Consider the following 14,904-nt stretch of genomic DNA (forward strand, 5'->3'; position numbering starts at 1 on the left):
ATGTCTGGCATTGCTGGAAGAAGCCATGGGTGTTGGGGTTTCTTGGAGAAAAGGTGCTATGAAAGTTTTAGAGTGAGGTTTTTAGAAGCAATCTCACAGACGACGCCAATTGATGGAGCGCAATCCGGTCGGTCCTAGCTGTCAACGATCTTGCCTCTGACTGGAGCAAAAGGTGCCTAAAATGGGGAAGAAAGCGAGTAGTCTCCGTTGAGAATGCTCCAAAGCTCAAATTAGTATTTTCTCAAAGGCAAGATAAAAAACTAGATGGCGCAAAGTTATCCCGTACCTTCATTATTGGGGGGAAGAGGGCCTTTTATAACCACTTCGCGCACTCACTCCCAAGCTCCTGTCAGGGGTATCATTACCTCTGCACTTCTGCCAACTCGGGTGTCATCACCTCTGTACTTCTGCCAGCTCAGGTGTCATCACCTCTGCTGGGGCAGACAACCGCCACTGCTCTCTTTGTCGGAGCCATCTTTGTAACTGGAGGTAGCGGTGGCAGGTGGCCGTTGAAGTACAACTGTCAAGCGTCAGATCCTAAGTCAGTCAGGTGCGTCGCCTCAGGATACAGACTCCTTTGGTGTCAGGTATGGTTGTTCAGTTCGGCGGCCTAGAGACGAAGTGCCGGAGTGGTATGTGATGTGAAGTCTTGAGTTCGGATAGAAATGTGGCCCTAACTGCCCTGGGGTGGGCCAGTTCGGGTTGTTGCCCTTTGCGCTCCTCGTAAGGCTCGGGGCCAAAGGGAGAGTTTGGGCTCCTTTTAGGGAGCTCGAACCGCTGGTTCCTCCTCTCGGAGCTCGCACCTTGAGCGCACTGCCGTGCCGAGCTGTCGCTCCTACCAGGTCACCCTCGATTGCTTCCTCATGTTGGGTGGCCAAGAGGTCGGGCCAAATCTTCCTCCATCATTATGTATTATAAATATATTTTATGTATAATACATATTTATTAATTTATAATATATAGAATATATATATATATATATACTGTTTGGTTCATTTAACCTTTGGTTTCCTATAACTGAAACCGAATCGATATCATCGTATTTTTAAAAATATCGAATTGACTGATATTTTTATAAGTTTGGTTTCGGTTTGATTTTACGGTTTTCTTGGTCACCCCTAGCCACTTCTACTTGCAACATTTTAGATTTGTCAATACAAATTTTATAAGTTATTAATACAACATTGAGTACCATTATTGCTTCTCAATGAAACCTAAAATTTAGTGATTCTACTACAAATTACAACACTAAATCCAATGCCTTAAAGTGGTTATCTTATGTGATGTAACAGAAAATTTCTCAAAAATTTTGTATTTACCAACACAAAATGTTGCAAGTAGAAATGGCAACGGTACCAATCACAACCTTTAGGAAGCCATTATGTTTCTTAGCCCATTTTTAAAAAACGCCTAAACCAAACATTCAATTTTGTAGTAAAAACTGGAAACACCTAGTTGTATCTGACGTGGCATTGTTTGTGTGTGTGTGTGTTTGAAAATTGGTTTCGAAACCAAACATCATCTTTGTTGGTGTATGGAACCAATGTCGTTTCATCGAAAAAATGGCACCCACATTAGCACCACATTTGAAATCCATTTTTTCTCATAAATGTTTGATTATGTGTTTTTTTCCAAAAAAAATGAAAATTTCCTGATCATTACCATGTACTTTGGCTTAAGTAATAGTTTGTTCCCCAAACTTTAAAGTGCGACAATCCAATTAGTACCCAAACTTTTAAAATGTGACAATCCAGTATCTGCCATTAATTAGTCTGCTAATCAACCGTTAAGTGACATTTGAAAAGTCAAAAATATCTTTTGAATGCCATCTAATTCTCTTTACATCCAAACATTGACAAAAAACTGAGCAATCCCAAATCCTAGCCTCTTCTATTCAAAAAGTTGGTGACTGTTTAAAAAAATCTAGAATTTGGTACTGTTCATTTTATTATCAATGTTTGGATGGTTGATAAAGAGAATTAAATGGCATTCTTAAGGCATTTTTTACTTTTCAAATGTCACTTAATGGCTGATTAACAGACTGGTTAACAATAGGTACTGAATTGACACATTTTGAAAGTTTGGGCACTAGATTGTTACATTTTGAAAATTCGGATATTAAATTGTTGCATTTTAAAGTTTGGGGACCAAATTGTCACTCAAGCCAAAGTAAAGGGTACTGATCGGGAATTTCCCAAAAAAAAAACATTTTTTCAAATCACACTTTTGAAATCCGGAAAAGTGTAGTTTGAGAAAACACCCATTTTGTTTTTTTTTTTTCGTTTTTTTACTGTTTCTAACAACAGTATGTTGACATTACTTTAAAGAATGCATATATCGCAACAAAAGCAATAGTATCCAACAGAAAAGAAAAAATAAATTCTAATAAAACGGTATGCCAATGCATCAACATTTTATGAAAAAAAATGCCTCATCGGAAACTAGGGTTGTTCATAAGAATGCCTAACTCGACCAAACCGACCAACCCGGGCCGACCCAACCCAAGTCGGTCGGGTTTTCATCAGTACCGGTCGGTTTTGGGTTGGGCAAATATATAAACCGATATATCGGATCGGGTCGGTTTCAGTTTTCTTGTGTGACCGAAACCGACCCGACCCGAACCGAACTAGTCTTCTACTAGAATTAGAAAGCCCATTAGGCAATTACAATTAGAATTGACAATTTATCCTAGTTTCTAACTTTCTATAATCTTTTACACCAAATAGACAACCCATTAGGCAATTACAATTAGAATTCAATTAGGTGTCCTTTTGTATAGGAGCAAAACCAAAACCGACCCAAACTGACCAAGTCGGTTTGGCCTATCAGTGGGTCGGTTTCGGTTTCCACCTCAGGTAACCCGACCAGGTCAGGTCGGTTGGAAAAACCCCAATAAACCAATCCAACCCGACCCGTGAACACCCCTACCGGAAACAACATTCGTTCCAAACACCACCCATGTGTTTGGCATAAATCTGAGGTTGATGAGTTGATGCCTGTTTGGCTGAATTTCTTTTTCTTCTTTTTTAATATGTTGTTTGGCTAAAAATTAGGGCTTGGCAATTTGAATCAACTTTTTCAAGAAAAGGAGAACCAAACAAAAAATCAAAATAGAAAAATACTGGCACTAGATAATTTTTTTAATAAAAAGGGGCGAAAGAAACAGAACTAGTAAGGGCAACCGCAGCAGAACCAAAATGTTAATTCAGTTTGCTTTGTTTATATATTTTCTTTTTAATTTTCTATTTTTTAAACATTTTGGACAGGGGTATTCACGGAACCGAACCGTGGGGTTCATTTTGTAACCGAACCGGTAGTATTGGTTTTTGAAAAACTGGTAACCAAAACCAAAATCTATCGGTTAATCGGTTGACCAGTTCGGTTAATTGTCAATTCAATTTATTGGTTTTTTAGTTTTTTAATGTTATAATATATATTATAAAAAATATATATATATATAATATTATATTTTAAATAATAAATAATAAATAATATATTATATATATTTTTATATAATGCATATTTATTAATTTATAATATATAAAAAATAAATATAATATACATAAATATATATAAAATATATAAAAACATATGTATATAGATCGATTTGATTAACTGCCGGATTTTTGTATTAGTTAATCGAAACCAAACTGAAACCTTTGATTTTTTGAAAACACCAAACCAAAACCTAACCGATCGGTTCGATTAACCGATTTTTCGGTTCGATTTCGATCGGTTTTTTCGATCGATTCGATTTTTCAATTTTTTTTACTCACCCGTACGTACGTCTTCTCACTGTATTTTTATTGTTTTATATGAAATTGTCATTTATTTTTCCACAGTATTTTAATCTGTGTTATTGAAAAGTGATTGTCCCAGTACTGTAAGAATATCGGTTTTTCTTCCGGTTATGATTGATTCTTCGTTGCAACGAATTTGTTTCAATAACTTGTTCCAAATTCATTGTTGTTTCTTTGCTACTGGTCTTGTGCTTATGTATTTCTATGCAGATGTTCCCTTTGTATGCCTGTATGTTTCTAAATTGTGTTATCAACATTTGGTCGTTGGAATTCTTACTGTGACTGAAACCAGGAACCTGTCCTTTTTTAGATTAACCATTCATTTTTTTTGATAAATAATATATCACATTCCGTTAAATTCAGATAGAAATTACATTAACCATTCATTCAAATGCTTTGCCAGTGCCTTCGCACTCAAGTTTCATCCGGTTCATCGGTGTTTTTCTTTAATTCATGAACAGGTACAGGGATTGCGTTTGGTGTTATCCCGAAGAATAGCATCTTTCAACTCCGTATTGGTCATGCATGTGTCCCAAGATTTGAATGTGCAGTTCTGAAAAGTTATCTAGCCTTGTTGATTTGGAATGCATATTCTAGTAAGTTGCTTAGTTGAATTGCAGCCTTCTCTTGCAAGTTGTGCTCCGCGTTACAAATCTATATTCCAGTTAAAACTTAAATTCCATCTCCAGCCATTCTTCTTCCCCATTCTCTGGGAGGAGTTACCCTGTTCCATTTTCTTGATAGTTTATCTTGTAATTTCTTCACTAAGGAAGTTCTTACCAGATTGATGTTCGAAATATGAAGACCATACCTGAGTTTTCTTGATAGTTTATTATTTGAAGGCGATGCAGGTGTGAGTTGCTTGCGAGATTTTCCGGAAATGACAAGAATTCCCACACCAGATATGGATGATGACCTCAATGGCATTTATAAAGAGTACACTGGTCCATCTGGGTCAAATGCCACCAGTAAGAAAGAGAAGACAAAAAGAAACAAAAAGTCTCATGCAAGTCCTGATGAGGAAGAGGAGCCTCGTGATCCATATACTGTCCCAACTGATTTCTCTAGCCGAGAAGCTAAGGTGTGGGATGCTAAATCTAAGACCGCTGAAAGGAACTGGAAGAAAAGGAAGGAAGAAGAGATGATCTGCAAAATATGTGGAGAATCAGGTCACTTTACTCAAGTATGGTGGATTGGTTTTTGTTAATCAAAGTTGTATTATAGCCTCGTAGTTTGTGTATTTCCTTCTTTTCTCTTTTATAATTTATTCTTCTATTTATTTATATTCTATTCAAGAATTTCCAGTCTACCTTTGCTCTTGTGCTCCAAATTGACAATAGGACAATGTCCTAATACTTCGCTAAAACTGAGCAATATCACCTATAACATTAGCTCGAAAGGTTCTTCTAACGTCTTTCTTGTCAATGGCATGGTACTAGAATAGCTGATTTATACTTAAAGTATCATTTTAAGGTAAAAAGCAAAGTATCTTGAAATACTTTAAGAAAAGAAGACGATCTGACCTCAGTGCCACTATTGATTTTCTTTATCTTAGTTGTGTTAATTCCTTTTTTTTAGTTTTCTTAATCTCAAGACTTGTCTAGTGTAACATGTCTATTAGTCCCTTTCTTGATTTCTAGAAACCTCTCTTTCCTGTAGGGAATTATCAATTGGGCACTTTTCAGTATTGTTTATTGATATGATTAATTACAAAAAAGTGTTTGGGGGATTTTTTTTAGTGGGAACAAGTTAAATTGTTGTTGATTTAGAAAATTTTTTACATTGAGCAATCTAGGCATTTAAGTGTCATAGCTATTTGCTTGGAATAGCATGTAAGCCACTATACTATATTGGGTTTATCGTATTTTTCTTTTGTAACTATTCAGCCTTCTTTCACCAAATACTTGCATTCATCCTACCATATAGCTTGTGTGTCTGATCAAGGGGGTTAATTTATTAAAAGGAAAAAATGCATATTCATTAATTCTCATGTAATGCAAGTAAATAAAACTTTCTTCAATAATAAAACTTAAGTTATAATCTTGTCTTTTGTTGCATGTTCATTACTTTTTTTTTTTTTTTTGGATTGATAAAGAATTGAGAAAATTGAGAATTTTGTTTTCATTTTTTTCTTTCCTATAGTTTTACTAAATGGTTTACTTTTCTTTTGCCCAACATGGATCACATGTTTACAGGGATGTCCATCCACTCTTGGAGCAAATCGCAAATCCCAAGATTTCTTTGAAACAGTGCCTGCAAGGGAAAGGCATATCAAAGCACTCTTCACAGATATGGTGATCCAGAAGATTGAAAAGGATGTTGGCTGCAGAATTAAGATGGAGGAGAAGTTTGTTATTTTAGTGGCAAAGATAAGTTATGCTTGGTAAAAGGTGTGGATGCTGTGCACAAAGTGATTAAGGAAGAGGGTAGCAAAAAGGGTTCTTCTAGTTCCCACAGGACCAGATCTAGGTCACCCGAGAGTAGCCCTGTTAACTTGAGGATGAAGCATTCTGAATCACAAAGGTCTCTTCCTAGTCCACAAAATGGATCACAGTTTAAAAGGAAGTTTGGCAGGCAAGACATGGTTATGGAAGACAGTCTTCATGAGGATCTGAAACAATTTTCGAGTTCTCTACAAGGTAGGGACAGGAAAGAATTTGTCTACAGCATCCATATAAATCTGGTATACCTATTTTTTGCAATTTGCAGCCTTTTAGACATCTCAAATTTTTTCCCTTCCTTTTGCCTTATATTGAGTACCTAATAAGTTTGAATCTGAAGTAATTTGTGAATGGGCCTGAACTGGCTGGATATCATTTAGTGAACACTTTTCTGCCCTTGTTTACATTGGATGGTTTCACAATTTGAATATAAGATAGAATGTGTAATTATAGCTACCGTGTATGTTAGACATCTGGAATGAAGTGGGGTTTCACTTAACATGTTCTTCATTTTATGAAGCTTATGATAATAATGGATCTAGGGGTCATTCAAGCCATTCAAAATCTCCAGCACGACCCAATTTTACCGGCGAAACATATAATTCATATGATAGCCATAACCAAAGCATTGGGGCCCATAAAACTGGTGCTTGGGATGCTGAGGGACGTGGGCCTCTGGTACATTCTATCTGTAAGTTTGAATACTCTGGCTATCCACAAACATTAGAGGAGTTAGAATTGAAAAATAAGAGGGAAGCAATGGAACTTGGAAAAATTTGTGATAAGGAAGAAGATGAAGAGAATTTGAAGCATCGTGAGGTATGTATATCTACTTCATCAGAGAGTAATTAAATTCAAGTGACTAATGAAAAGGGGTTGTAGTTTACTTACTGCTACCTTCAGGTTAATTTAATTTAATTTAACTTTTTAATGATTTTATTTGTTGTATTACAAACATTTATCTAAGATGCTAATGTTTCATAACCATAGAATGATCCATTTTGTAATTATAGCCATACATGGTAAAATAAATAGAACTTGCTAGAGCATGGAAATGGCTGAAATAAACTGAAGGGATTTGGACATAAATTTATAACAGGTCTTCAAAATGTAGAAGGAGGGGATAACACTCATAAATAGCAATGCTGTTTTAAAACCCAAATATGAGGTGGAACTGCTTTCCAATTCCACCATCTGAGTCAACAGGTCAACCTGTGACATCACAACAATAGAAATTTGAAAAGAAAATAAAGTAATATAAAACCGATGATGGCCTCGTGAAGGGGTTGAACAGAACAGGTAAATGGTTCAACCGTCTGGATTGGTTAATGGCTTTTTTTTAATGGCAGGTTAGAGGTTGACTGGAACTAAAATCATGACTGGGTCACCAGGTCACTGGTCTGACTGGCTGGGCCAACCATGGGTTGAGAAGATTAATGGCGATGGCTTTCATTTATGTATTTTTTGCGCATTACTTCTACCAACTATTGCTGCAAATAGTTAACTTCTGTTGTTATAATTTAAAATGCCTAGGCTTTTTTCTGTTTTCTTTTTAGATATAAATGACCATCATTTACTTACACATGTCAACTCAAGCCTGTGGCATATACAAATGGCCATCTCTTTGCTTGATCTTGTTGATCAAGTTTCTGGGCTTTGGTTTTTGTTGGATTTCAGTCTGTGTAATTAGATAGTGGATGTCTGCAGGAGATACTCCCCTCATTCATATTTTAAGAATAAAGTGTTGTTGCTATTGATTAAGAAGCATTAATAAAAAGAGATGGGGATCTTTAAATCTAAAAGAAGAAGAAATGGCTACAGTAAAAGACTTCCATTGAAAAGAATAGTATCCTTCTCCTGGATTATTTATAAAAATAAAGTAAATACAAAAAAAAAAGACAAATAAAAAACCACGACCCTAGGTGGTGGACAACCTTAAGGAGTTCATCTTCGGGTTATAGATAATCTTGTTCTTTCCTTTGGAGTCTGCATAAAAATCCATGCCTTTCCTTTTGGCAAGGCATTCCTACAACATGAACATTATTATGGTCAAAGATGTTTTGCATATCCCATATTCAAGAACAGAAAGAATAAGTTCAATTTAGGAATTATAAGTGGACAGAAGAGGATATTGGTAATTGATTCAAAAAAGAGAAGAGGATGTAGATGAGTCATGACATATGAATATACCCTTTCAAGTTGGAGTGGAAATTTGAATTTATCATGTCAGTTAATCATAGTAAATACTGAGGGCAATAAGGCATAAAGATAAAGGAGATTTATAGGTCAAATTATGTGCTATTTTGACCATGTTGTTTGGAATTACTTAGTACCTATCTTGGGTGATTCATCTAGAGAATTTGCGTGGACGAAACAAGATTGTTCTTAAAGTGGTCTTTCTACAATTCTACTAATATAAGTGTAGTTAAGGTGGCCAAGGGTGAAGAGACTAAAGAGATTAATTATCAGAAAAAAAGGTGGCCAAGAGACTCCTAGGCATTTTAGTCCAGCAAGGTGAGTCAATGCCTACATGACAGATAAGCACAGCTTAGGCTACAAAAATTAAAAAGAAATTCAGTAATCAATACTAATTATAAGCTAATAAACTACAAATTAGTTCAATAAATGAGTTAATGACAACTTGTACATGAATTTCACAAGATTTTTTAAGAACCTTCCTGGTTCAATGTCAAATACATATGGACACAGGGATTAAAAGTCCTTTTTTTCTTTATCAGTAACTGTTGAATTTTATTAATCTGAATGAAAAGGATCTGTATAAATGCAATGAAAATGTGCCTAGAATCCCTCTGATTTAAGGCAGCACTTGCTGTCCACCCATAGGTCCTTTTATTTACATTTATATCAGTCCATCCCCTGGAGTACAACCCCCTCCCCCGCCAATACAATTGATTCTAAATCACTTGGCCTGAGCATCTGCCAAGCTGTTTGCTAATCTTTCAGTCCACTTGAGTGAAGCTTATTAAAATAAGAGTCCTAGTTTATAGCACTACATAAGATTGAAAATATGTATCCATAAAAAAGATTAAAAATGATTATCTGAATGCAATTCCAGAACAATGGATGGATGGATGCTTTAGAATCAAAAGGTTTTAAGCTAAATTGAACTAAGAAACTATGTATTGTAATCTTAGTAAAAATTTAATAAGAATGGTGGTGCAATACTGCAATTAGCAATTCATGTTAAAGAGGATGTTGCCCATAGAATTAGAGCAGGATGATGCCAACCAGATATACCAATGAGACTAAAAAGAAAATTCTAGAAAACAGTTATGATACCAATATTGCTACATGGGATAAAGTCTTGGGCAATCAAAGAAAAAGCATGTTCTAGTGACAAGACCAAATAAAATGTAGTCCGAAGTGGTAAAAAATGAATTAAGGACTTGCAATTGACAGAAAACATGGCTCTTGATAGAGCATAATGGTGGGAAAAAATACTTCAGTTTATGGCTGAGTTTAATTGAGTTGGGTATGTTTATGAGGTTCATGGAAACATTTTAAAGATAACTGATAAATACAGAAATATTATGAAATGTTGGATGCCTATGATAAAACTTAAAAAGAATGATGGAATAGGCATTGGTACATATTGATTTGATTTAAGCTATCTAAATGTTTTACTTTTGGAAAAATTATGTTTTGAAATTGTTATAGCAGATGTTTGTTTATCTAAACATATATTCTGCTATTCCCATTAAAAAAATTCTTAGGGTGTGCATGACCTAAATCCATACATGGTTGGATTTTTTATCATTTGAGAAGAATTCTCGTGTTGAATCAGGATTGCTTGTCCATATTCTTTATTTTTGGTAAATAACAGAAAGTTTCATTAAAAAAGCCAGTAAACTGCTCAAAGAAAGGGCAGTAATCCACAAAGTACATCTCAGCTCTTTGGTTAAGGAGATTAACACAGTATGAGAAGATAGATGAGAAAACAGAAAAGGATGGATAACATACAACCATTACAAATTACAGCCTGGCCCTGGGCACTCATTCTAAAACCTCTTTCCCAACCCCATCTCTAGCCAAAAGATCTTCCAACATATTAGCACTCCTAGGCACACAATTTAATGAGGAGTTCAAAGAAGCACCTAGGGAGTGAGCCAACGTCACCAAATGTCTGAATAACCAAGGGATTTGATCTTGTGCCTTCATCCATAGGATGATAGGTTTGGCAATCACCTTCCATTTCCACATTCCCCATTCCCTGCTTTGCCAGCAGTTTTAGACCTTGAATTAAAGCCAATAACTCAGCTCTCAAAAAGTTGCCCTTACCAACCAGCCTGAGTAGCTTAGAACTAGATTGCCACAATGAACCCATAACCACTGCCCTCACACCTGAAAACCCTGGATTTCTCAGGCAGCATCTATCAAAGTTGAGTTTAGCCTTCCCATCTGCAGGAGGGGACCAATCTTCCACCCTTTGAGGTCTGTCAATTTGGAAGCCAGCCACAATATGCCACTTACCACCACCTAAGTAGATCATTGAGAGAAACACCTCTGAATTTCTCCCAAATTACAGCCCAATGGCTGCCTTAACCTTTATGAGTTCAAATAGCTTGTCCACCTGTTCATATTCTGTGCAGGCTTGTATATTCTCTGATATATAAACTTCTTTTTTCCATATAAATGCATATAATTACTTTTTTAAAAAACAAGGAAAATATTCTCATGTACCTAGAATTAGCCCCAGCCTTTTTCCTTTGGGTGAAAAAAAAAGAGTTAGGCCTCAGTTGGGATATGGTATATGAAAATGTTGATTGACATGGTTTATTCATTTGCATTGAAAGGCCACTGACCATAGGAGTGCCTTTGTACAAGTTGAAAATGACAAGATGATAGAATGAGAAGGATGTGGTTTGAATCATTAAGGGAGGACTTGAGGTCTTATTATCTGAGTATATGTCCCTTATCAGTTTTACCAGTTAAAAACAAAAAGAAAAAGAAAGAAATGGAAAAGGAAAAACATATGATAAGGGTTTAGATATAGTGGTATGGCGTAGCAGGATATGCATGGCTGATCCAAATAGTTTGGAAAATGCTTAGATGATATGAATTGTTCTCTTTAGGCAACCTAATTTATTGCACTTACAAGACAATGGTGAAAGAGTGGACCTACATGGGAACGTAAAGGGATAATATTTCCTCTCTTTCAGTTTTTTGCTCATGCTATGTTATATTAAGTAGGCTAATATGGATGGAAAAACTTAACCCAACCTAGATGACCCACCTACCTTCCTGGAATTCTTTGATCTGGTTTGGTGTTTGCAGTTGTGGGTCAGATCTGGTTTGATAATCCACTATTAGATGTTTCAATCTTGTCAAATGGATTGGTTTTAGATTGAGTGCCCAGCCAAAATCTGCTTCGGCTGGGGTACCACTACCACCCCTAACTAAGTTACAAAATTAATACATACAAGAGAGGAAAAGGCCAAATGGATGGCATAAAGCTACCTTTGATAAACTAAAAATTGATATATTAAGCATGAAAATTGAAGAAATTGACAAAGAATAGCTTCTAACCATGAATTATGTGTATGCTGTTGACAAACACCAGTTTTATTATTAATACAATGATTTATAACCTAATAAATGAATGAAAGTGGAGTCTCAATTTTTAAGGTATGCCAGAAAAAATCTAGGATGAGAAAACAAGAAGAATGCTCTACTTTTATCATTTTATATTTCCTTGCCAAGGAAACATTCATACTTTTCTCTTCTAAGGAAATGTTGATGACTGTTACATTCAAAGATTCTGTTGTGTCATTTTGCTTTTATTTGCAATTTCTGACGCTTTTATTTGCGATTTCTGACATTTTCTGTTCACGGGCTGTTAGAGAATTGGGAGAGAGCTATATGCAGAAACTGGCTATCCTAAGGGGCATGCATGCTAAGCAGTGGGAGGAATTCCTTCAATTTGATGTCCAAAGACGGCAACAGGCCCGTCAACATTTGTCAGCACCCACTTTTGGTGGGGGGTACAAGCACCCTGGCTTTTCTGACTATGATCACACCTCAAGCAATCCAGCTTATACAGGGAACAATTTGCCTATTGATTCTAGGGGCAGGTACCCGTGTGCTCTTGAAAATTATCCTACCAAGGCTCATGATACTTGTGGGGAGTTCCAGCGGCAGAGACATGAGGATTTTGGGAAAGCATATCACCGACACTAGATCAAATTGCAGGGCTAGTGTGTGGTGAGTTATCTTACCCATTTTCTACCCAATTTTAAAATCTAAATTTGTTCCCTCTTAGCTCTGCGCTTATAGAGCACCAGTTAACAACATACAATCCTTCAGTTTTATATTTTGGTTGAAGTAGATATAATGTGGTCAGTCACAAAAAAAAAAGGATATGATGCAGTCTTTGAGATGGATGAAAACGATGAGAATCATGCCTTCAGCATTTCTAGATCCACACTGAGGCAATGTTTGCGGGCTGAAGCCTGTATTCTTGGGAATGAGTTTGGTTGGTTTTTAATACGGCCATTTTCTTTCTTTTCTATTTATTTTTTCTTATTTTTTGGGAGGGGGTTACAGATGAAGAAGGTCAGTGTGATCACATGATTTTTTTATTTTTTCTTTCTGTTTTCAGCTTTAAATTTCAGGGACCAAATGTCTATTGGTGATGATTCAGATTTCAGACGAGGAAGCTGGACTCTGGGTGAGCACACCAGTTACGATTTCCGACACTAAGGATATTTTCTTAGACTTTCAGATGGTGAGAGTATGTACATTTTTTTTGCTTGACTTGTTTCAGTATTCTTCTGCTTTATTATAGATTTCTTTGATTGTAAAGAAAACCCTAATCATGGTTTTGGTTTATAGCTATAGGTGTTTTTTTTCCTCTTTAGCTTTGGTGGAGCAAGCAACATGACTTAGATATAAAATTTTATGAGTTTTATTCTTAAAACAAGTAGTGGCATGGTGCTCTTGCAAAATAGAGCCATATTCGGGTATTGAATGTGAATATGTGATCCAACAACCAGTGGTATTAGTATTAGTCATGGACCAGCGGGGTTGAGTCCCCGCTGAGCAGTTTGGTTGATGTCTAACAACGGTTTGATCATGAATCTTTATAAAATGTATTTAATTCTTCTTGCACAAATACACGGGGAAATACACCGACAATAGGGCCATAGGGTCGAAACACCCATTGGCTGCAACAAAGCGTGATGCCCAAGGGCCGAAATCCATTGATAACCAGAGCCCAGAGGTTGAAGATGATCAAACGAATATCTTTTCTTTTCAGAAACAACCCAATTCACAAATTAAAGTTTGAAGCATTTCGAGAGGCTTTGTAAATCCAAACATCTCTAGAAAAGACAGTCCACGTTGACATGAAGTAATGGCTTATTCATTTGTTAGAGCAAAAAACAAAAAATAAAAAAGGGCCCGTTTGGTTTGGAATTGGAAACGGAATGGTCGATTGTTTGATTGGACAGAATCTGAATCCCATTTCCATTTCTGGTGGAATGGCATTTCCCATTTGAGGGAATGGCCATTCTCTCCCCCTCCCGGAATTAGAAACAAAAAAAAAATCATTTCAGCTGATTGCAATTTCCATTTCAACAATTATTGTTTGAACCAAATAAATTATGAAAATAAACCATTTTGGTTCTGATTTCAATTCCGATTCTGGTATTTACTGTAAACCAAATAGACTCAAAGAACATTTAAAAAGAACCCAAAGATCGAAGAAGGGCATTGTGGACATGTATAACTTTAAGTCATTCAGTCCAGTCATTTCATTTGTTATCAGATCGAATGGAATGGTCCCTCTCCAATTAATCTGGGAATAGTCCTGATCAATTAAGAGTCCGTGCTCACTTAGGAAGGAATACAAATATGTACGGTGCAAATACATATAAAATAATATAAATACAAGGTTTTGCATTCTATATATTTATATTTCTAAACCTTGTTTTTGTATGGCACATATTTGTATTTGCATTCTTTCCTAAGCCTAATGTATTACTAGAAACTCGGTGTCCATGTGAAACAGGATTCATGTAACTGATTCAATATAATTGATATTTACGGTTTTTACACCGTTGGACATGATTTTTAATCGTGGAAGTGTTAAAAGAAGCTAATATACTTGTGGTTACATTTTCCTGGGTTTAAAGTTTAAAATTTAAGCGTATTTTCGCCAATTGCCAATATAATCTATAATTATCTATGCTAATAACAACTTACAACTATATAATTGGTGCAAGCCTTAATCGATTCAGAAACAACATGAACCGATTTCAACCCAGTTATTTGTTGGGACAAACCACAGAATCAGAACCTAATCGATTCAGAAACAACATGAACCGATCTCAACCCAGTTAATTATTTATTGGGACAAACCACAGAATCAGAATCGGTATAATTGGTATGGTCGTTTCAGTTTGGTTGGATAAGCCCAACCCGTTGACAGTCCTAACCAAAAATCTCCTAAGATTTAGTTTGGAAGGAGCACAAATACAAATATATATGTAAATACATACAAAATATTATAAAATACAAGGTTTTGCATTCTATATATTTGTATTTGTACTCCTTCCAAACTGAACCTAAAGAACTAAACCTTGTCCCAAGTATATGAGAACTAAGAAGCATAAGGCAGGGATACTAGGTTGGGAAAACATGGT

The 14,904-nt window shown here is 35.9% G+C and overlaps 1 pseudogene across 1 annotated transcript; it reads left to right on the forward strand.

Moving 5' to 3' along the window:
• Nucleotides 1–3,868: 3,868 nt before the first annotated feature.
• LOC148867763 (uncharacterized) lies at nucleotides 3,869–13,178 on the forward strand (annotated as a pseudogene). Its single transcript, XR_016109254.1, has 7 exons — nucleotides 3,869–4,029; nucleotides 4,262–4,396; nucleotides 4,643–4,983; nucleotides 5,996–6,427; nucleotides 6,726–7,062; nucleotides 12,097–12,463; nucleotides 12,861–13,178. The product of XR_016109254.1 is annotated as an uncharacterized LOC148867763 (transcript).
• Nucleotides 13,179–14,904: the final 1,726 nt, after the last annotated feature.

This window comes from Nelumbo lutea, chromosome 3 (genome assembly GCF_056320005.1).
Source record: "Nelumbo lutea isolate HS-2025 chromosome 3, American lotus-T2T, whole genome shotgun sequence".
NCBI classification, from domain to species: Eukaryota; Viridiplantae; Streptophyta; class Magnoliopsida; order Proteales; family Nelumbonaceae; genus Nelumbo; species Nelumbo lutea.